This window comes from Lolium rigidum, chromosome 7 (genome assembly GCF_022539505.1).
Source record: "Lolium rigidum isolate FL_2022 chromosome 7, APGP_CSIRO_Lrig_0.1, whole genome shotgun sequence".
NCBI lineage: Eukaryota > Viridiplantae > Streptophyta > Magnoliopsida > Poales > Poaceae > Lolium > Lolium rigidum.
In genome coordinates, this window is record NC_061514.1 from 182,220,547 (window position 1) to 182,245,216 (window position 24,670).

Consider the following 24,670-nt stretch of genomic DNA (forward strand, 5'->3'; position numbering starts at 1 on the left):
TATCTCTTAATTCTAACCGACACGTAACCTACTATAATTAACAGATACACGGGCAATCTAGCCCAAACTTCTTATACAAGGCCGGTTCAGGAATATTTTCCATGCATATTCTCTAAGCCCATTGAATCACGGCCCATCTCCAGACTTGGTTAAAATCTGGTGATAACATATTCTTTCTATTGAAAGATTTTGAAGGTGAATATGACTTGTGAAGGACTTGGTGAATTTTACGAAAACTGATGGTTGGGTTCGGATGCGATACCATTCCAATTTGAAAGTACCCCCACAATACCCAACATGGGTAAGGGCTTAACTAGAAATTTATGTGCTTTAGTATGGGTTCCCTGTAACATCCCTGTTTTAGCAAACCCTAATTAGGATTTGTTTGTGCATTCATGAGCATCATTTAAAATGCATTAAAAAATTGCATTTCAAATAAAGTGGAAACCCTAATGTGTGCAATTTCCCCTCCTTTTAAAATCCTCTCAAAATGTTTCAAACAAAATAGTTGGACCCTCAAGTATAATTAGAAGGGCCACTAAGTATTTTACATAAAGTCTAGAGTTTTTTTGAACTCCAAAAGGTTGCCAAATAACAAAATATTATTGTTTTTAGCCCTGTTTTAATATTCCAGAGAAAACTCAAAACTGCAAGGGGGTTTTCATAAAAATCCCCCTTGTCTTCTACCTTCAGCTAGGCAGGCAGCTGCCTGGCCGCGCCCCAGCCGTCGATCCCGGCGGGGAGATGCTCGCCGCGCCGCCCTCCCCTGGGAGGATAAGACCTCCACGCCGACCCCCTCCCCCTCATCCCTATCCTCTCCCTCTCCCTGGCTCCCCTCTCCTCCTCTCTGCGCCACGCGCGCAGCAAACCCTAGCCGCGCAGACCTCGCCGGCGCCGCCGTTTCGCGCCTCCCCGCGCCCAGCCGAGCAGCCCAGGAGGTCCGCCGTGGAGTCCTCGTCCATCCCCGCCAACCAGCGCAAGCCGAGGCGGCTCGAATCGAGCGAATCGAGCTCCGCCTCCATCGCCGGCCACCGCCTCTCGTCGGCGATACCGAGCTCCTCCGGCCTCTCCACGAAGCCCCTCGCGTCCGTGGTGAGCTCAAGGTGCTAACGCGCCCCTCCTCTCTCTCTCTCTCCGCCTCTGTAGCGCCCGGCCGACAAGCGCCCGTGAACTCTGCAGCCGGCCGTCGCTGTTGTGGTCGCTCCGGCGACAATTCGCGAGCGGCGCCGCCGCCATCTTGCTCGCCTCGGCGTCCTCTTTCCAACGCGCTACCGTGCGCGCCAGCGCGAGCCCTGTAGCGGCCGCTCCGCTAGCCACTGCCGCCGGCCGCCGTGGTCAACCACCGGCGGTTGACTCCGGTGGGACCCGGTGTCAGCCTTTTTCCTTTTTGCTTTTATTTTCTGTAAATAGAAAACCATGATAGGTGGGCCCCGACCGTCAGAGTTTTAATCATTTATGGAAAATTTAGTTTTAATTGATAAAACACTGACAGTGGGTCCGAGCTGTCAGACTTTTAACATTTTCCAGGAATTTTCAGAAATGATTTAAAATGAATAAAACTTGTAAAATTCATAACTTATTCATTTTAATTCAGAAAAATGTGTATAATATATCAAAATCTTCGGAAAAATGAGATCTACACTTTAGTATCAAAAGCATGCATTGTTAAACAACTTTTAACCCTGTCCTTAATAGAAGAACAAATGAACCCTTTTCTTCAATATGCGGGGTTTATGGAATTGCAAAGTATTATGCATTCCAACCATATTTAAATTGATGAGCATGTTATAGGATCACTTTCATTACTATTAACATGTCATATCATCATCCTTGAGTGTGCATTGCATTATGCCATGTATTGAATGTTATTTCTCTATTTCTAGTATTTGCTTCTTCGCGACCGATAGAGCACGAGTCTGAGACGATGAAGATCGACAGCACCGAAGGTTAATATTTACCCACCGACAAACAAGTCAAGTACATGTTTATCGAAGATGCACTTCGGTTTGTCAGGGACAAAGGCAAGCCCTAGCCTGGTTCATATATGATTTCGAAATGCTTTTACTTCTGGATCCTACATATCGCATACGATTCAACTGTCTTTTATCGATAGATAGAGTTATCCTATCTATTGCATGCTCCACCCTTGTAGCCTCAAATCCATGATCTACTGCTGCTAGCATAACTAGGTTTGGCATGTGTGCATCGCTAGAGCCTTTATCTCTTTATGCTTAGCCATGCTTAGTTTGTTACGCTACTACTCCGGTCTTCGGACTGGATTCTTACAATGAAATGAATCTAGCATGATAGGTTGACGTGGTAAGTGTAGAGATGTTGTTAAACATGATTAAAGGCTCAGACGAGAGGCCACATTGGGATGTGGTGGGTTGTTTCGTTTCTGCCGACCCTAGGAACCGAGTTCCCGCCTCTTGAACCAAGACTGAGCGTACAACCACACGAGGCCCTATTATGGTACCCTCTCGACTCACTAACTTGCCTAGTAGATTCCATGAGTCACATAGTTTGCGCGTTACCTGGACATATGCATTGCATTTTGCTTGGGGGAAAAGGTACATAACATGTAGGTAAGCATGGTCGTGGTGGCTGGGGGTTGCGGCCTCTGGGGAAACCCACCTAGGCTCACATCGTTAAGGACCGGCTTCGGGACTTGACCCGTTACGGCGGAACAATCCTTAGCGCGTGACTCATGGTCTCGGCGACAGCAAGGTAAAGGTCGTGGTCAACCACCCTCTGCCGGCTTTCCAAGGAAGAGAGCTAATGGTCCTGGCATTAAGAGTCGGTTGGTACGTGTGGGTAAAGTTGTGCACCCCTGCAGGGTTATGAATCTTTTCGAAAAGTCGTGTCCACGGTTACGGACGACTTGGGAACGGACGTGGAGATCATAGAGAACTTTAACCTGATCGTAAAACTTGACAAACAATGTGTGTTTACGGATACCTTCTCCGGGTGTTGAGGGGGTGATCCGAGGATAGTGGTTCGAGATGATGAAAATTGGTGGATATGATATGATGATCAATAGAGATAGAGATATCGCTCTCTTGTCCCCTTTTAAAGGTTCTGAGTAGTCGAGCTTCTCCTCTCTCTTGTCTTACAAAGGAAAATTGGCTTTACGCAAAAGAAGATCTACGAAAGCCCGCATACCCGCTTTGCTAAAAGGTTGTACTAAGTCTTGCTGAGTCCCTGTACTCAGCTTTGCATGCTTTTGTTTCAGACGAAGTCGCTCCAACAGATGGTGGTTTCTAGTCGACATCGACGAGTAGCTTGGGGTTCCCAGGTGGCAGCCTGGAATCTAAGGGCTGGGACGTCGCCGTTATGCTCCTGGCCTCTTAGGCCTTTTGCTATCTTGCTATGTCTAATAGCATAACTTCGCTTCCGTTGATTGATGTATGTCAGGTCAGTGACCTCTGCTTGTAATGCTTTGGTTCTTCGCTCAGTTATGATCTTGTATAACCTATTTGAGTCGTAGAGTCACTGTTGTGTTACTGATTCTCTCACTGTAGTCTCTCGAGCTCTAGGTTAGGCTTATGTCAGACGAAGATCTGGTGTTTGTCTAACCCTGATCCGGGGGTGCCACAGGTTTTGGTATCAGAGCAGGACTGCCTGTAGGAAACCCTTTCTACTGGTCGATGTTGAGTCTAGTGTTTGTGAAAAATATTGAAAGCTAAATGTATTTGCGAAAATCTGATTAGGCTTCTTTTTACTCCTTATCTGGTATCGCTCTAATTCTAAGGTGCCTTACCTTGTGTTGATTTGAAAGTTTTTCTATATCTTCTAGTCCTTCAAACTTAGGTGCCTCAGGGCATGTCGTTTCTAAACCAGTTGACCTAGTGCAGAGTTTTCTAGAGTCGTGTGTGTTATGTGCTTCCTCTTTGTTTTGTTTTGTTTCAACAGAGAGATTCCTTTCCATCATGATCTCTCTATTTTGTGGGTTCCACATCATTCTGTTCTCGGCTTCGAGGTTTCCTTTCGCCTTGAATGCCTCCTTTCTATTTGCGTGGTACTTTGGAAGCTATGCATGTCTTCTAGAAGCTACATAATGATCACTACCTCAGCAGTGTCCTCTGTGTCACTCATCTAGTGGTTACTCCTTTCTCTGGGTTTTAACCCTTGGACTTGAACCGAAGGTCCCTGATTGTGCTGGATTCTAGTATACGAATCTTAGTACATGAAGCTGGCCTTTAACCCAAGAACCATTCCGTTGCACACCGGTGTTAATGTTCAAACATTACATCGGGATGGCTAAATCCAAATCAAGCTAGCCTTCAAGCTTGTGGTTATTGTCGTGTTGAACTGCGGCAATAAAGATCTTTCCCTTCCACTAGTTATCGCAAAGATTCTTTAATTGAACCAAATGGATAACGACAAGAGTGCTCTTTGTGAGTCTCTCATCGATGTCTGTAACTCTGCCACACCTTCTTTTCAGCATAATCCTCACGAAAGTGTTATCTTGTGCATCTACATCTCAGGATTCATGTTCCTGATCGTGTTCCTCCTCTTTAGTTGCTTTCCAACCTTTGTCTGCTAGTTAGCAGCCAAGTGGTAAATGTGCATTGGTGTTTTTCAATGCATATTACTCTTGTGGTTCGTCAAGACATTCCACTTCGGTATGTCAGGAGAAACAAACTCCAGTACCTCGTCCATTTCTTGGACTTGGTCAAAGTATTGTAATCCGCAGATTAAGAGGCCTCGTTAGCTTCTGTTCCGTTCTACCTTAGAGTATCACCCTCTTTTATATCATGAGGACGTGTTGTGTATCATGGCCTTATTGATGAAGTGATTCTCTTGCACGTCTTTAACCACCCTTCCTCCGAGCTGTCCGTGCTTGGGAATGTTGGGGTGTATGTATCGATGTGGCCATTCAAGATTCTTAGCAATTTGTATTGCTTTGAAATCCAAGGACATTTGTGTCATTCTTAGCATGATTGGTTCGCCAATTATTAAGCGAAGTTTGATTGTGCTGCCAAGTCCATTTGTTCAGGTGCACATATTTGGTCTAAGAGTTAGATTATTGTTGAAGCTCTCAAGACCATATCAATTTCTTTGTAAAGCAAGTTTCTCTCTTGAATTCAGTGATATATCGGTGGTTCGTGATATTCTAGTTGTCTTTCTAGAAGTATCGCCATGTTGCCACATGATCGTGTTGTCGAATTCATGAGTAAGTTGGTTCTTTGAACTACATCTCTCTCCAAGCAACTACTGGATACCCTGGACTAGTTAATTAAGCTTAATCAACAACTTGGAGACTTGAAAGACAAAAGCTTTATCCAACTTTGTTCCTTCATAAAGGGATTTCTAGTGATGTTTGTGTTGAAGTCGGAAAGTATCTCCTTTATGGATATGCTATCTTCCCCACATTTGATTTGAGTTTGGGCTATCGCCAAATCAAAGTCAGTCCCAAGGACTATCTTGATGATGTTGATACTCATGGTGTCTCGTCTGAGTATACCTTCATGTCCTTTGATCTGACCAATATTTCTGCCAAGTTCATATAGAATATGAGTCCCTCATTGGAGTATCTTGATAAGTTTGTTATTGAGCCCATCGATGACATTTTTATTTCCTCCATGTTTAAAGAGATTCATATTGGACGTTTGGCACCAATATTGGAAAATTTTGAGAACCATCTTTGTGTTATCATGAAGTATGTGTTCTGGATGTTGGAATTGACCTTCTCTGGTTCACGTGCATTTGCTGAAAGATGTCGTCGTGCATTCGAGTCGAGTTTCCTTTGTTTTCCTCTTAAAGGGATATCTTCTCTTGAATCATCAAGAATAACCACTCTCCATAAGGATCTTATGTAACTTACTCTAGGAGTTACCCTTATGATGTCTTTTTAATCCTGAAGTCCGACCTTGACTCGATGACCTATTGAAGGCTCGTCAATAGCCTAAAATTGGTGCCTATAACATCAAGGAGAATATTATAAGCAGATTTGCTAAATGTCTCTCGGTCAATCCCTAGAAATCATTTCTCCGGTGAAAACAACTTCGTTCGGAGAAATTTCACTCCCCACTGATCCTTGGCACTTCCCTCGCCAGTACCATTCCCCTTCCTTTGGTTTGTATCTGAACTTCTGATTAATTCACACGTTGTGTGAATTCGTCAGCCATCTAGGGCCCCGCCTTTTGAGTAGATAATAATCATTTCATGTACCCATGCCAGAAAAGTGACTATGATTTTTAAATCCAAAGTTTCTTTGGTTGGATAATTATTTGTGCTTCTACGAGTCACCCTCTCTAAGAGTGCCTCGTTATGATATCAAAGGCAGTTTAACTCTTCGCTACCTTGTCTCTTCGTATTCTTGCAAAGCATGGAGCAATTGCCTACAAAAATTTGAAACTTCTTTCATCCCCTCCTTTACCTTGATGTGTTTCATATTTGTTAGCTCAAGAGTTGTTTTTAAACACTCCTTCCATGAGTTGACCATGAGATACTCGATCTTCTAGAGATCCTTCGTTCTAGAGTTATTCCCTCTTTCCTTTAGGTGCTCTTGACCAACAACCTCGAAGGAAGAAAAATGAAGCACTTCATTCATGGTTTTGTGGGTCAACTTATTCATGGTGTCGTGGATCAACTTCCTCAACAAAGAAGATCGGCGTGGTATCAACAAGCTCGTTGAAGACCGTCGTAGTCCTTGTTACCTTCTCTTTTCCTACCTTAGGAATCTCGGGGACGAGATTCTTGTAAGGGGATAGAGTTGTAACATCCCTGTTTTAGCAAACCCTAATTAGGATTTGTTTGTGCATTCATGAGCATCATTTAAAATGCATTAAAAAAATTGCATTTCAAATAAAGTGGAAACCCTAATGTGTGCAATTTCCCCTCCTTTTAAAATCCTCTCAAAATGTTTCAAACCAAATAGTTGGACCCTCAAGTATAATTAGAAGGGCCACTAAGTATTTTACATAAAGTCTAGAGTTATTTTTGAACTCCAAAAGGTTGCCAAATAACAAAATATTATTGTTTTTAGCCATGTTTTAATATTCCAGAGAAAACTCCAAACTGCAAGGGGGTTTTCATAAAAATCCCCCTTGTCTTCTACCTTCAGCTAGGCAGGCAGCTGCCTGGCCGCGCCCCAGCCGTCGATCCCGGCGGGGAGATGCTCGCCGCGCCGCCCTCCCCTGGGAGGATAAGACCTCCACGCCGACCCCCTCCCCCTCATCCCTATCCTCTCCCTCTCCCTGGCTCCCCTCTCCTCCTCTCTGCGCCACGCGCGCAGCAAACCCTAGCCGCGCAGACCTCGCCGGCGCCGCCGTCTCGCGCCTCCCCGCGCCCAGCCGAGCAGCCCAGGAGGTCCGCCGTGGAGTCCTCGTCCATCCCCGCCAACCAGCGCAAGCCGAGCTCCGCCTCCATCGCCGGCCACCGCCTCTCGCCGGCGATACCGAGCTCCTCTGGCCTCTCCACCAAGCCCCTCGCGTCCGTGGTGAGCTCAAGGTGCTAACGCGCCCCTCCTCTCTCTCTCTCTCCGCCTCTGTAGCGCCCGGCCGACAAGCGCCCGTGAACTCTACCGCCGGCCATCGCTGTCGTGGTCGCTCCGGCGACAATCCGCGAGCGGCGCCGCCACCATCTTGCTCGCCTCGGCGTCCTCTTTCCAACGCGCTATCGTGCGCGCCAGCGCGAGCCCTGTAGCGGCCGCGCCGCTAGCCACTGCCGCCGGCCGCCGTGGTCAACCACCGGCGGTTGACTCCGGTGGGACCCGGTGTCAGCCTTTTTCCTTTTTGCTTTTATTTTCTGTAAATAGAAAACCATGATAGGTGGGCCCCGACCGTCAGAGTTTTAATCATTTATGGAAAATTTAGTTTTAATTGATAAAACACTGACAGTGGGTCCGAGTTGTCAGACTTTTAACATTTTCCAGGAATTTTCAGAAATGATTTAAAATGAATAAAACTTGTAAAATTCATAACTTATTCATTTTAATTCAGAAAAATGTGTATAATATATCAAAATCTTCGGAAAAATGAGATCTACACTTTAGTATCAAAAGCATGCATTGTTAAACAAATTTGAACCCTGTCCTTAATAGAAGAACAAATGAACCCTTTTCTCTAATATGCGGGGTTTATGGAATTGCAAAGTATTATGCATTCCAACCCTATTTAAATTGATGAGCATGTTATAGGATCACTTTCATTACTATTAACATGTCATATCATCATCCTTGAGTGTGCATTGCATTATGCCATGTATTGAATGTTATTTCTCTATTTCTAGTATTTGCTTCTTCGCGACCGATAGAGCACGAGTCCGAGACGATGAAGATCGACAGCACCGAAGGTTAATATTTACCCACCGACAAACAAGTCAAGTACAAGTTTATCGAAGATGCACTTCGGTTTGTCAGGGACAAAGGCAAGCCCTAGCCTGGTTCATATATGATTTCGAAATGCTTTTACTTCTGGATCCTACATATCGCATACGATTCAACTGTCTTTTATCGATAGATAGAGTTATCCTATCTATTGCATGCTCCTCCCTTGTAGCCTCAAATCCATGATCTACTGCTCCTAACATAACTAGGTTTGGCATGTGTGCATCGCTAGAGCCTTTATCTCTTTATGCTTAGCCATGCTTAGTTTGTTACGCTACTACTCCGGTCTTCGGACTGGAGTCTTACAGTGAAATGAATCTTGCATGACAGGTTGACGTGGTAAGTGTAGAGATGTTGTTAAACATGATTAAAGGCTCGGACGAGAGGCCACATTGGGATGTGGTGGGTTGTTTCGTTTCTGCCGACCCTAGGAACCGAGTTCCCGCCTCTTGAACCAAGACTGAGCGTACAACCACACGAGGCCCTATTATGGTACCCTCTCGACTCACTAACTTTCCTAGTAGATTCCATGAGTCACATAGTTTGCGCGTTACCTGGACATATGCATTGCATTTTGCTTGGGGAAAAGGTACATAACAGGTAGGTAAGCGTGGTCGTGGTGGCTGGGGGTTGCAGCCTCTGGGGAAACCCACCTCGGCTCACATCGTTAAGGACCGGCTTCGGGACTTGACCCGTTACGGCGAAACAATCCTTAGCGCGTGACTCATGGTCTCGGCGACAGCAAGGTAAAGGTCGTGGTCAACCACCCTCTGCCGGCTTTCCAAGGAAGAGAGCTAATGGTCCTGGCATTAAGAGTCGGTTGGTACGTGTGGGTAAAGTTGTGCACCCTGCAGGGTTATGAATCTTTTCGAAAAGCCGTGTCCACGGTTACGGACGACTTAGGAACGGACGTGGAGATCATAGAGAACTTTAACACTGATCGTAAAACTTGACAAACAATGTGTGTTTACGGATACCTTCTCCGGGTGTTGAGGGGTGATCCGAGGATAGTGGTTCGAGATGATGAAAATTGGTGGATATGATATGATGATCAATAGAGATAGAGATATCGCTCTCTTATCCCCTTTTAAAGGTTCTGAGTAGTCGAGCTTCTCCTCTCTCTTGTCTTACAAAGGAAAATTGGCTTTACGCAAAAGAAGATCTACAGAAAGCCCGCATACCCGCTTTGCTAAAAGGTTGTACTAAGTCTTGCTGAGTCCATGTACTCAGCTTTGCATGCTTTTGTTTCAGACGAAGTCGCTCCAACAGATGGTGGTTTCTAGTCGACATCGACGAGTAGCTTGGGGTTCCCAGGTGGCAGCCTGGAATCTAAGGGCTGGGACGTCGCCGTTATGCTCCTGGCCTCGTAGGCCTTTTGCTATCTTGCTATGTCTAATAGCATAACTTCGCTTCCGTTGATTGATGTATGTCAGGTTAGTGACCTCTGCTTGTAATGCTTTGGTTCTTCGCTCAGTTATGATCTTGTATAACCTCTTTGAGTCGTAGAGTCACTGTTGTGTTACCGATTCTCTCACTGTAGTCTCTCGAGCTCTAGGTTAGGCTTATGTCAGACGAAGATCTGGTATTTGTCTAACCCTGATCCCGGGGGTGCCACATTCCCTCTACACAAGCGTCATAGGGGTTATGCCGAGGCTGCCTCCATTACTGGTGAAATGATGTGAAATGACATGAAATGAGGTGAATGTCCGGCCCAAGCCCTGTGCAGTTCCCAGGCTGACGATGTGTCTTCACTAGGAAGCCAAGCTCATGGGGAGAGGTGCCTATACTAGAGTATGTAAGTGAAAGGTTATGGTTGGTAGTCCGCACATGGAGTGTGATAAATCAGGGCCAGTTAACCCTGACGGATTATTGCAAATGTTGTGCCACAAGTGTACGACCTCTGCAGAGTGTAAAACTATTCGAATAGCCGCGTCAACGATTATGGACGGTTGGAAAGGCCATACCGTTCCGTCATCAGATCATTTTCAAATAGGTGACATATGACTTGTGACTTGAATTTGAAAGGTGACTTTGACTTTGAATCACAACTGAGTTGTGGGAATGACACTAATGTTCCCACTTGAGTTAGTTAGCAAATGAAGAGGCTTTTATTAAATATTTGTGAACTAAAACTGGCTTTATGCAAATAAACTTAGAGCTTAGCACCCCCTTACTAAAATTGATAAGTACTTACCTTAGTATTAGTTTGTGAGTACTTTAAAAGTACTCATGGCTTTGTCCCTGGCTATTCAAATGGCAAGACTTCGGAGGAGAACAGCAGTACGAGGAAGATGGACAGCAGGACGTCTACGACAACTAGGACTGCTCCTGACGTCAAGCGTTAGCCTGTGGATTAGAAAGCCACTACTACTTCGCTTCCGCTATTTGTGATGTTCGTTGATCAATAGATCAACTACTATTGTAATATTGGATCATGTGATCTACCTTTGTAAGACGATTATGTGTTGTAATAAATGATGACTCTATGATATTCAACTATTATGTCTCGCAACAACAATATTCCCGGGATTACGATGTATGGCATAATAGGCATCCGGACTTAAAAATCCGGGTGTTGACAAGTTGGTATCGAGCCATTGTTTGACCTTAGGAGACCCTAGTTAGAATGGACGTCTGCAAAACTTAGTTTCAAAACCAAAGAAGTGAATATTTGTGAAAAACTTATTCTCACTCTTATCCTTGAGATCTTTTTCAAAATAAGAAATTCATGCTCTACTTTTCCTTGCCATCCTACATAAAATTTTGCACACTGGACTACTTCTCTAACTTACTCCTCCTCTTTGTTCTTAGATGGAGTACAAATGGGAGTGCTATCAGCTTGGTCACGGAGGAGAACTGATGTTCGAAAAGGATTTGAAGCAACTAGTGGAATATCTAGGACGCCCGTATCCCGAGTTCTTCGGAACACACCTCAAAAATCAGTTGGGAGGACCACCTCGGTGGGAAGTTTCGGCAGATCTACGAAGAAATCTTGGAGCCCCAATATGGGAAACCATATGGTTTTCTGTAACGGGAAACACTTGGAAGGACGGACTAGTCAGAGCCATGCAAGAAGCAATTGCCCGTCTGTGCGGACAGAATATGAACAAGCTCAAGAATACCCGCTTCATTTACTACCCAAGACATGATCCCCTGGGAAGACCAATAACCATGCCCCCGCACCCGGAGAGGAACCATTATGTAGCACACCTGGACTTCACGCTGTACAAGACCCGCAAGGAGTTGGACAACGCCCTCGCCTTTCGCCAAACACATTACCCGTGAAGACGAAGAATCCCCCCCGAAGAGTAGTATCATTAAAGCACTTTCGTAGGCGTGAGTTTGTATCAGGATCCCCTTGTATCGTAGAACGATGAATGGTTCTTCAAACCAACGGTGTGTTAGCTTTGTAATGTGTGATGCTTGGTATGAATGAAAAAGTGTTGTTGGTTTTTACCCCCGCAACACTACTCAAATTTTTCAAGTTATGAACTTTTTAAAAACTTTAACAAAACAAACCCTAGAAATTTCCCTCTTATCTTATCATCTACCTCACTGTTCAGATGGCCCCTCCAACCCGTAGCGCAAATCAAGATGCTATGATGCAAATGTTGCAAACCATGCTGGAAGATAGGGAAGCTGAACGAGCTGAACGCCAAGCCAACATCGCTGCACTACAGCAGATCGCTCAGAACCACAACGGCCATGGAAACCACGACCACCCTGGGTCGAAGCTAAAGAACTTTCAGAACACCAACCCACCTATTTTTAACAAGACTGAAGAACCCCTAGATGCTGATGACTGGCTCCAGACAATGGAGAACAACCTCGAAGTTCCGGGAGTTGAAGCCACAGAGAAAGTGCTGTTTGCCACCCACTACTTAGCAGGACCCGCAAGAGCTTGGTAGACCAGCACCCGAGCCATGAATGCAGGACAGATGATGACCTGGGAAGACTTCAAGCTGAAGTTTAGCAAGTACCATGTGCCCCAAGGACTGATCAAGAAGATGAGAGACGAGTTCCGCGAACTCAAGCAAGGAAGAATGTCCGTTCGCTGACCTCGAAGCCCTGATGGACTCAGCCATCCAGATGGAAGGGAAGCTGCACCAAGCCAACGAGAACCGCAAGAGAAGAATGATGAACAACAACTGCCCCAATGACTGGAAGCAATGTCATTCCCGTCACTCCCAAAGACAAATCAGCAGTAAACTGCTATGAATGTGGAGTTGTGGGTCACTACTCCAACGAGTGCCCCAAGAAGCTTGCCAAGATGGCCGCTAATACCGCAGCACCTGCTTAGCAACAGCGCTGCTTGCGGGAAGAAGGAACCAGAACAACAACAACAACGGCCGTTTCTACCACATGACTGCCACTGAAGCTCAGGAAGCCCCTCAGGCCATATCAAGTATGTTCCCCTGTTAATCTCACTGCTCAATCTTTCAACAACAACAACAACAACAACTGCCCCAATGACTGGAAGCAATGTCATTCCCGTCACTCCCAAAGACAAATCAGCAGTAAACTGCTATGAATGTGGAGTTGTGGGTCAATACTCCAACGAGTGCCCCAAGAAGCTTGCCAAGATGGCCGCTAATACCGCAGCACCTGCTCAGCAACAGCGCTGCTTTGCAGGAAGAAGGAACCAGAACAACAACAACAACGGCCGTTTCTACCACATGACTGCCACTGAAGCTCAGGAAGCCCCTCAGGCCATATCAAGTATGTTCCCCTGTTAATCTCACTGCTCAATCTTTCTTAGGAACCTAAATTTTCTTAAAATCTCGGGACGAGATTTGTTTAAGGGGGAAGGGTTTGTAACATCCCAAAAATTTCAAAACAAACAAAATAAATTTCCCTAGTTCCAAATTTTGGAACCAACAAAAACTTTTATTAAATTAAGTTTGATACATAGTGATCTTGCTTAATTCTTGTGCTTTTGCCATGATTGTTTAATTAGTATTTGAAATACTCTTAAACCCTAAACCTCACACCCTTTTTACCACCCAAGTTAAAATCTATATACCTAATAATAAAGGAGCTAACGTTTCCGTGGTTTGGTCCGTCTTGGTGCGCTTTCGTCAAACCATCTTTACGCCTTCATATGGATTGTTTTCTTTTGGATTCCTATCTCGCTCGTTCCGTTCTAGCGCCGAAATCATGCCGTACCAGGAGTAGACTCCAAAACAAACACGAGTCGTGCATAGTAGAACCACAACCTCATAACTCCTTCGACCTCGATCAGATCAAAGCACCCGACGGCCAGATCGAACTTTGCGGCGACCGATCCCCATGGACAGCCGTTGTTTAACGCAGGACGATCTCCCCTAGAACGATCTTGGTGAAGCAAAATCTCCAGACTGCATTGATGGAGCTCAGATTTGTTGGGAAGGAATTTTACAATCGTAGGAGTAGCAAAAATATGTGGAACGCCAATCTTCCTCTTGTCGATATCTCTTCCTGTTCTTGCTCAATTGTTTTTCCTCTGCCATGGAGGCTGCACCCCCTGCCGGCGAGCTTGGCGGTCGCACCCGGAGCTTGCCATCGCGGAACCTAGACCGCGTGGGGATCGCACCGTCTGCCGGGAGAGCTCGCCATCACATGAAAACTCTCCTCCTGTCCGCTGTTGCTGCCCCCGCGCTGGAGCCTGGAGGGGATCGGCGCTGCCTAGAGTTTGGCTCAGGTTCTTTATCAAGTTCAGCTCAGTGATGATCAATACCAGCTACATTAGCTATCAACAGGATTGACCAGTACTCTGCATGTTACCTTCCGCAGGCAGGTGCATCTCAAGTTTGGGACTGTTGGGCGTGGTTGAAGATGAAGATTTTCAAGCGGCCGACAAAATTCCGAGAGGAGACAGACAAGCGCACGAGCGCGGCTTCAGCTATAGAGCGCGCTAGCGCAGGAATAAGCAGGGGAGCGCAGCGAGCACAGGTGCTAGCCTCAGGAAGTTTTATCTAAATCTCTATGAAGTACTCTCTGAACTTAGCATCTTTTGTTTTGGTCGCGAGACTATAAGATGCCTGCTTATGGCTGTTGCAGAACAATTGAGAGGAGCATAGATTGTTGACATGGTGCTAATTCACTTCTCTTTTTTTATTTCAGTTGTTTTACCTGCTGATATATGACACTTTTTTTTGCGAAGATTATCTTGCTATTAGTTGGAAAATTGATGCTTGAAAATTTGCTCTTGGATGTACATGATTGTTCTCTGTTACAATATTCAAGGATCAAAGAAAATTCTCTGGTTCACTGACATGTGGTGGTCACATAGCAAATAAAAGAGGATCAAAGAAAAGTGTGCAAATTATAAAATATCCCAACATTGAGTTTACAGAACAATTCCATGTGTCGTGCGTTTGGACTTTTTGCTGTTTTTATATTCAGCAATTACACCCCCATGTTATTTTTACTATATATATCAAGTTTCATATGAATAGAATATTGCTCTCATGTTTTTTCCACAACTAAGTTTGTTGTAACTCCACATCTGAAAAATACTTGGGTCTCATCTTTTGCAAGAGGATCAATATTGAGATTGCTTAGCTAGGTATATGAAAAGGAGAACTATTAATATAGGTAGCATTTTTCACACTTTTTTTTTCCAATAACACCATTATTGCATATATTAAAATGGCGCTTCATCTCTTGCATTTTTCTTAAGGTTTAGTTTATGCTCGGTTGGATGTTGTTGTCAACAGAAAACAGGAGATATAGTTTGCATTTTCTAATCAGCTGTAATTTACTAAATATATTTTATTGCATTGTGTAATCATAATCAGTAGTTGCACGAAAACCTTCTCCCCAAAATGAGCTTTAGATCTCGTGAGAAGAAAATTTAAATGCATTGGTCTTTCATTATTAATCTTCTTATGATGATAGATAAAGATGAAGGGTATGTTTGGTTCACGCCATCTCATTCCCTACAAATTTTTGCCAACCGTTTGGTTCTCGTGAGAAGAAAATTTTGGCAAGAAGTAGGAGGAAAACATGAAGTAAGTGGGCAATTTTTCATTGGCAACCAAAAGTTTGGCTAACAACCAAACAAGAGCCAATATCTTATAGGTTGCCAAAATTTTGCCAGCGCACATTTGGGCACCAACCAAATACCGTAGCTTTTTTTCTCCCGTTGCAACGCATGGACATTTTTACTATCTATATCTAATAATAAAGAAAATAAGGCTTCTTGTTCGTCCATCAAAAATTGCCCCTGTTTTTCGCTTAAATTACAGTATCTGCCACCGCCCAGTTAAAATAACGGTTCATCCGTTTGCTTCAGACAGCCAAGTCTCGTGGCCCATGAACTGGTGGCCCGGCCCAATTTGTGCCTCTAGCGCTTCCGCTTCGTCTTCTACACTGACGCGGTAAAAGTGCTCGGCCACGGGACTACTGCCGCTTCTCCGCTCCTGGCCGGAGTGGCGGAGTCAGCTTCCGCGAGAATCAGTCAGATCGATAGAGCCCAACCGGCTGCAAACGCCAGGCCTTGGTCGCCCTCGCGTCTCCAATACAAACACGGCTCCGACACAAATTGTTCTCGATAGCTCCATTATAGACTGTGCTCCACAACACGACCATGGGGTGCCGTCATAAAAAGGACTCCAGGTCTCGAGTCCCTCGATTCCCTCAATCGAAATCCAAATCTATACCCAGCAAATAGAAACCTCAGATCGAGTTCCCGCCGGAAGTTCCGCCCAAGACGAACATTGCCAGGGCCGAATTTCCGCCTCTGATCGACATTGCCGCCGTCTCGCCACTTCCGTCTACACTGATTGTTCTGGATTCGTCTGCAAACTGTGACACTACCAGATTCCGTAATTACTTCTCCTGATGCGTTCAGGTCAGAATTGCTCTTTTTTCCGTGGCCTGAATTGTTCTGATTTCCACCCAAGACGGGGAATTTGAAACTCGGAATTTGTGTTGGATTAACTGACTGCTGCTCTGCCTTATTTTTGCAGCTGATCCGTCAATCCGTCATATTCAACATCCTATGTTTCTATACTGTTGATGATCAGTTGTTCACTGTCTGGAGGCACCTTAGGATTCAAGGTGAATTGTGCCTTCAGGTCTACTAGATAAACTGCTTCTAAACTTCATGTTTTTTGTAGTGGTTTTCCTTGCTAGCAAGAACTTATGTGATTCAAGCGTTCTGGACGCGACCCACCGATTATCAATATCGTTCAGTACTTTTTCAGTCTCAACTCTGAACATTCAGATGTGCATCGATGAGAACTGTTTAAGGTAAGGTGACAAGGAATAACATCATCAGTTTACTGCATATGAAATTGCAAGTTCAAGATGATTTGAACTCTGAAAATCAGAGGTGCATTGATTTTTTGATAAAGGGAAAGAGGTGCATTGATGCTATTAGGATAAAAAAGGAACTCTAACAATGAGATGACCCAACAACGAAACAAGCAATTTATATGTCGAGCGGATTTTTTAAAATTCAGCAGACCGATACAGAAGATCAAAAAGTACATCTCCTTAGCCCGTCCTGAGTCTAATTGATGAGATCTACTCAGATGTAACAAGATCTACATGTACTGTGGCTACTCGGAGGAGACCAACAACGAGTACAAGGAGTGGACCAACCTGATCAGGAAATTCATCTACGGGACAGCTCTGCATTCGCTAGCTGGAATCCTCAAGGCATCTGTTCACTCTCTGTCCGGTAGTCCGGTAGTTCTACGGGTCTGGACAGGGTTGCGCTTGTTATGAATCCTAATTATTAGGTGCCGACCGACCACAAGCAACTCTAGGTGCAGAACCTCGGCCAACAGCTCGCTGTCACCAAGAAGTCATAAGCAAGCTGCTAGATGTGTTTGTATTTCTTTTTTACCAAACATACCCAGCTTACATTGTATGTTTGTTTGTAAAATTATTTATTACTTTCATTGTACATAATTATGTATTTTTTCCAGCAGATTACCTCACATTGTTCCAATTTTAGACAACTACAGTTCGGTAGTATATGGAAACACTGTAGACACTATTATGGGAAAGAAAAGAGTATCTTGATCATGTGATTTCTCATCTGATTATAATAGAGGTTGTGCACCTCCAATTCAAAGGGAGCGATTCGCAAAAGTTTGTAACACTTGGAGTAGATTGAGGACGATCGTTACCTGGCGGCTGGTGCATCCCACGGACATGACAAGCACGACCTAGGCGGCTCCGTATAAGAAGTCCGTTTATTCTGATTTTTTTTCTTTCTAGGTGCTTGACGAATTTTTGATTTTTTCCTTTTTAGATTTAGATAGATGTTGGACGAATTTTATACCTAAGCTATTTTTACTCACATACACTTTAGCCAATTTTGCAAATCTTCAACCAAGGCCACATTTGCTTGTGCCATTGTTTGTAAAACACTTATATATCAAAAACAAACCCTGTTGCATCAAAGAAACCCAATTCAAATCAAAGAAGAATTCAAATTTAACTAACATGTGATAATGGGGCCTTTGCCCATTTATATTATCTTACCTACTTTGCACCCCTGGTTTGGATTATTCTTAAACCAAACTTGCCCAACTCTCACCACCTCATCCAAGACCATGTCAAGGTGAACCACTTTGTTGTTGACCACCAGTGTTGACTCTGACCAGGTTGACCAGAAATGAATTGACAAGTGGAGACTTTGAATCAAAGAGAAGATGACCCCCATTTTGAAAACTTGCAAATCAACACCAAATTGAACACCACCACCACCAATCTACTTCAAATTTTATAAGATTACAATTCACCAAAAATCTTTCCAAAATTCTAAAGTAATTTTCTTGCGGCCATTTTCACAAGCACCTTGCAGGCAGGGTAGAATATGATGCCCATGCTGAGTTTCAGCTTGGACCAAGTCCACCCCTGGCCTCCACTGCCTCCCTCTGCACCCCTGCTAGCCTCTCCATGCCTCTGCCTCACTACAGCTTGGTCACCACGACCATGACAAGGCATGCCGTGGCATGACAAGTCACCACCACCGCCATCACTCCTCCTCTCCCATCCGAGGCCACGCCACCACGTCCCGAAGCTTGACCTGACCTTGCGATCACGACCGTGCACGCTCCGAGTCAAGGAGACGTCGGCGCCGGCCGGGAACCGACGCGCCCAGACACGCCCAGCACCTGCCAGGATCGGCATGGACGCGCACGGTGACGTCTCGGAGCGCGCCGGTACGTCGCTCGTTCCCATCAACGCTGACCACGCCTCGCCCTCTCCACGCACCAGTCGCCTCGCCGTGGACCCTACAACCTCCCAGACAAGCCCCCTTGGACGCGCTCGCCCCATAGACGACGCCATCATCAGCGATTGTCCGCCACCGTACTGCCAGGATGCGAGGAAGATGACGAAGCTCATGTCCCTCCTCTGGCCTCACCAGGACGCTCGTCAGCACTGCCTGGGCGTCGCCAACACTCCGCGCCCATCCCATGCCCCTTCACCGCCCTGGAACGACGACGCCATCGACGACCTGCCAGCTCCGCCACGGCCACCCCCTCGCTCTATAAATAGAGGCGTCCTCCGATCGATCTGAGCACGCCAATCTTCCTCCCTCACCTCACAACCTCTCCTCGAGCAGCGCCGCCCACCAATTTGAGCCATAGCCCACGAATTGCTTGCCGGAGCTCCGCCAGTACACGTGCGACCTCGTCGGCGATTGGAGTCCCCATTGGAGCCGCTGTTGGTGCCAGGAGCCTCACCGCCCTCTTCCACGACCTCTGCCCGCCTCGCCGACGCTCGCCCACCTCCAGGTAGCTCCCCGACCCCCTAGTCTGGCCGCCGGTAGGGTTAGTTCTCCGGCGAGCCTCGTCGATGATGAGGACGACCCTCAGCCGTAGATCCCCGTTTTAATCCGACGGCCACCACGCTGCGTAACGCTTCGCGTGTTAGCACCCGCCCGACAAGCGGGGGCCAGCTGTCGAGCAGCCCATAGCGATACTGGGCCGGCCCATTTCTCTCTCTCTGCACAGCCCGTTAGCAGTTCCCGCCAGCCCAACTATTTGAATTCAAAATTCCAGAATAGATAAATATTGCAATCTGATGTCAACTTCAAAAATCAATAGGGACAAATACACTTGGCCAAATTTTACAAACTTGATATTGTTGGAAAGCATAGAGTTTTATCTACACAATGCCACTGGTCTCACCCTTAGATAGTGTGTAGAATTAAAGTGACAAAAATAACAAAGCAGGGACTTTTGTGACTTCAAATAATTATTAAAAATCAACCAAAAATGCTATTAAGTTGATTCCAACTCCTATAAATCACATTTCACTTGCACTAATTGTTTCTGCAAAAATATGCCATGCTTACTTTAAATGATCATGGCCTAGATTAATTAAAGGACTATATGGCTATTTCTAGTCAAAGATATTGTCCAAAACTATTTAAAAATCACATGGGAGTTTTCCTCTCATTTAAATTTTGTCATGAAAATTTCAAAATGAGATAGAGACCCTGGTATATGGGTTCTCATATGATTTGTTGGATGATATTAAATCATTACCATGTTAGGATTAAATTGTATGAGGTGCTTCACCCCATTTAAATCATTTTCTTAAATGATGAGTATGAATAGGTTGAATTTGGTCAACCTAGGTCATATATCTTTCATGAAGGAAATTAAATTGTAATAAGATAATGAGAGGAAATTATTTCTCTAAGGATTTAAAAGTAACACCTTAATTAGTATGAGAGGAAATTGTTTTTTTTAAATAAGAAAACAAGTCCACCAACTTAATAAGTAGTGTGTGATACTAGCTTAAGTTGTGTGACTCATGTGTGTGCTTAGTCTAGTACTTAAGTTTGGTATGATGATGGTATACCTCGTATTCATATTTTAGATGCTAGTACCAAGGAGTATCCAGAGGAGGAGGAGGTCTACTTCCAAGGAGAAGAAGACCACTTTGACCAATTCCCCAACCAAGGCAAGCTAATCAACTTGCAAAGTGCCAAGCTCTCCAATAGTAAGGCATCACCCTATTTTACTTTATGCTTAATGGTCCTATCCCAAGTTTTTACTTTACAAGTTTTATTGTATTTTATTTACCAAAGTTACTTTTTGATTCATGATTCACCTGGTCTAGATATAGAGTAGAACAAGAGCACCAAACTTAGCCTAGAAAGCTATAAGCTAGTTAGCACCCCTCATGACTAGTTGCTAGTGCTAACAAATAAAATTGACTACTCTAGATGGGAACATGTGAAATGAAATGACTTTGAAAACCTTGGAATAATGATTCTTTCTATTGAAAGATTTTGAAGGTGAATATGACTTGTGAAGCACTTGGTGAATTTTACGAAAACTGATGGTTAGGTTCGGATGCGATACCATTCCAATTTGAAAGTACCCCCACAATACCCAACATGGGTAAGGGCTTAACTAGAAATTTATGTGCTTTAGTATGGGTTCCCTCTACACAAGCGTCATAGGGGTTATGCCGAGGCTGCCTCCGTTACTGGTGAAATGATGTGAAATGACGTGAAATGAGGTGAATGTCCGGCCCAAGCCCTGTGCAGTTCCCAGGCTGACGGTGTGTCTTCACTGGGAGGCCAAGCTCATGGGGAGAGGTGCCTATACTAGAGTATGTAAGTGAAAGGTTATGGTTGGTAGTCCGCACACGGAGTGTGATAAATCGAGGGCCGATTAACCTCGACGGATTATTGCAAATGTTGTGCCACAAGTGTACGACCTCTGCAGAGTGTAAAACTATTCGAATAGCCGCGTCCACGGTTATGGACGGTTGGAAAGGCCATACTGTTTCGTTGTCGTGGTATCGTTACGGCATATGCCATAGGGTGGCTAATCGAAGGTGGTTCCTAGATGGTCTCACGGTGGTATCCGGATGCGGGTATGGGGACGAATGACACGGTCGACGTACCCAGGTTCGAGGCCCTCCGGTGGAGGTAAAGCCTCTACTCCTGCTATGAGTGTATATGGAGATCACACAGTACAATGGTGCTCCTAGAGCTGTATTCGGCTGCTCGGGGAGGCTAAGGTAGATGAAGGTCTCTCTCCTCGAGTAGCGCTAAGACTAGAATGAAGTAAGAATGATCGATCGTCTCCCGCACGAGGGGGGTAGTGCAGCTTATATAGACGCCGGCACTTTACAATGAAGTCCCTAAGAACTAGTGGCCGACTGGCCGGCTTCGGCTTCTGCTCCTTCCCGAGGCGTTGACGTCGGGAGCCGTTGAGGCCTCATGGCCTGTCCCATCCGCCTGCCGGAGTCAGCGGTATGGAGAGGAAGTGTCTCTGTCACCATCATGCCCTGTAGCCGGTACGGACCGACGTACGCCATGATGGCTTGTCCGCCGCGTGGCACTGTTGCTCTACAGTGCCCCGCGCTTTACGGGAGATGAGGTCAGCGTGGACCTGCGAACCCGGATCACCTGTTCAGTTCCTTCTCATGCAAGACTCGCCAGCCTCGAGTCGGTCTAGGAGGTAAACCCTAGTCGGATATGGCTTGTGGAAGCCAGCCCAGCCACATCGCAGACGGCCGTAGCCAGGCCGACTAGGACTTAGAGCCAGCCGGCTTCCGAGGCAGCCGGCCACGGCTCCAGCCGGCTGCTCCTCAGCCGGCCTTTGCCGCGAGCCGGCCAACCTCTAGCCGGCTGCTCCGCGTCCATTGCCCTACCTGGGGTCTTCCCCCCGACATTAGCCCCCGAAGCTAGCAAGGTCCTGCGTTAAGAGGGACCTAGGCAGGTTTTCCTGACTTTTGGATATCTCTCGAATGTGTTGGGTGGCCCTCGGAGGGGCCGACTGAGAATTTCCATTCAGCCGGCTGCGCCCTCATCCGGCTTGCTTCGTCCGGCTGCTTCTAGCCGGACGCTATTTTCGCTTCTGCAGCTTTTGCTTTTTCGCAAGTGTTGGCGACGTATCCGTCTTCTTTGGGAGAGCTTGGGGCCGGATTGAATTTAATGTCCGGTTCCGGCTTGGGTGCGTGATACGTCTCCGACGTATCGATAATTTCTTATGTTCCATGCCACATTATTGATGTTATCTACATGTTTTATGCACACTTTATGTCATATTCGTGCATTTTCTGGAACTAACCTATTAACAAGATGCCGAAGTGCCGATTCTGTTTTCTGCTGTTTTTGGTTTCAGAAATCCTAGTAAAGAAATATTCTCGGAATTGGACGAAATAAAAGCCCAGAGGCCTATTTTCTCACGAAGCTTCCAGAAGACCGAAGACGAGACGAAGAGGGGCCACGGGGTGGCCAAACCCTAGGGCGGCGCGGCCCCACCCCTGGCCGCGCCGGCCTATGGTCTGGGCCCCCCGTGCCGCCTCTTGACCTGCCCTTCCGCCTACAAATAGCCTCCGTGACGAAACCCCCAGTACCGAGAACCACGATACGGAAAACCTTCCTGAGACGCCGCCGCCGCCGATCCCATCTCGGGGGATCCAGGAGATCGCCTCCGGCACCCTGCCGGAGAGGGGAATCATCTCCCGGAGGACTCTACGCCGCCATGGTCGCCTCCGGTGTGATGTGTGAGTAGTCTACCCCTGGACTATGGGTCCATAGCGGTAGCTAGATGGTTGTCTTCTCCCCATTGTGCTATCATTGTCGGATCTTGTGAGCTGCCTATCATGATCAAGATCATCTATATGTAATTCTATATGTTGCGTTTGTTGGGATCCGATGAATAGAGAATACTTGTTATGTTGATTATCAAAGTTATGCTTATGTGTTGTTTATGATCTTGCATGCTCTCCGTTACTAGTAGATGCTCTGGCCAAGTAGATGCTTGTAACTCCAAGAGGGAGTACTTATGCTCGATAGTGGGTTCATGCTCGCATTGACACCAGGACGAGTGATGAGAAAGTTCTAAGGTTGTGTTGTGCTTGTTGCCACTAGGGATAAAACATTGATGCTATGTCTAAGGATGTAGTTGTTGATTACATTACGCACCATACTTAATGCAATTGTCCGTTGCTTGCAACTTAATACTTGGAGGGGTTCGGATGATAACTCTGAAGGTGGACTTTTTAGGCATAGATGCGGTTGGATGGCGGTCTATGTACTTTGTCGTAATGCCCAATTAAATCTCACTATACTCATCATGATATGTATGTGCATTGTCATGCTCTCTTTATTTGTCAATTGCCCAACTGTAATTTGTTCACCCAACATGCTGTTCATCTTATGGGAGAGACACCTCTAGTGAGCTGTGGACCCCGGTCCAATTCTCTTTACTTGAAATACAATCTACTTGCAATACTTGTTCTACTGTTTTCACGCAAACAATCATCTTCCACACAATACGGTTAATCCTTTGTTACAGCAAGCCGGTGAGATTGACAACCTCACTCGTTTCGTTGGGGCAAAGTAGTTTGGTTGTGTTGTGCGGGTTCCACGTTGGCGCCGGAATCCCTGGTGTTGCGCCGCACTACATCCCGCCGCCATCAACCTTCAACGTGCTTCTTGGCTCCTCCTGGTTCGATAAACCTTGGTTTCTTTACGAGGGAAAACTTGCTGCTGTGCGCATCATACCTTCCTCTTGGGGTTGCCCAACGAACGTGTGAAATACACGCCATCAAGCTCTTTTTACGGCGCCGTTGCCGGGGAGATCAAGACACGCTGCAAGGGGAGTCTCCACTTCTCAATCTCTTTACTTTGTTTTTGTCTTGCTTTATTTTATTTACTACTTTGTTTGCTGCACTAAATCAAAATACAAAAAAAAAAAATTAGTTGCTAGTTTTACTTTATTTGCTATCTTGTTTGCTATATCGAAAACACAAAAAAATTAGTTTACTTGCATTTACTTATTTCATCATGTTTCCTTTTAATTTTACCACAAAAGACATACCGGTAGGACGTGGGTCTATAGTTGGGAGAAATAATATAGAAGAATTTTTCAACCACGTTAGTACCACTGAAAATTTTGAAGATAGACACTTGGTAGACCTTGCGCCTACTTATGAAATTGCTGCTGCGCATTTAGTTCACCTGTTGGAAACTAAATTTGTTAATCTTAATCCTATAATCCAACACATGTTTTTCACACTTGGCGATATGGAAGAGGGGGAAAAGAAAGATTTTGTATTAGAAACCCTTCTTAGAGAATTTGGTGGTCTAGCAAGAGAAGCTAGAAAGGTGTTTGCTAAATTTAATATGCTTGGTTCTCCTACTAATTTTGTTAGTCTCCTTGAAAAGATGGATATGGATAGAATAAGATACACTAATAATATTGATGATGGAGGGGAGACCAAAGCACCAATACCATGTAAGCTCCTAGCTATGAATGATGCGCTAGAAAATAACTATGCTTGGCTTGTTCCTGAAAATTTGTTTGATGAGAGTAGCACGCCTAAGACTAATGAAAAGGGAGATGCTAAAACTTATGT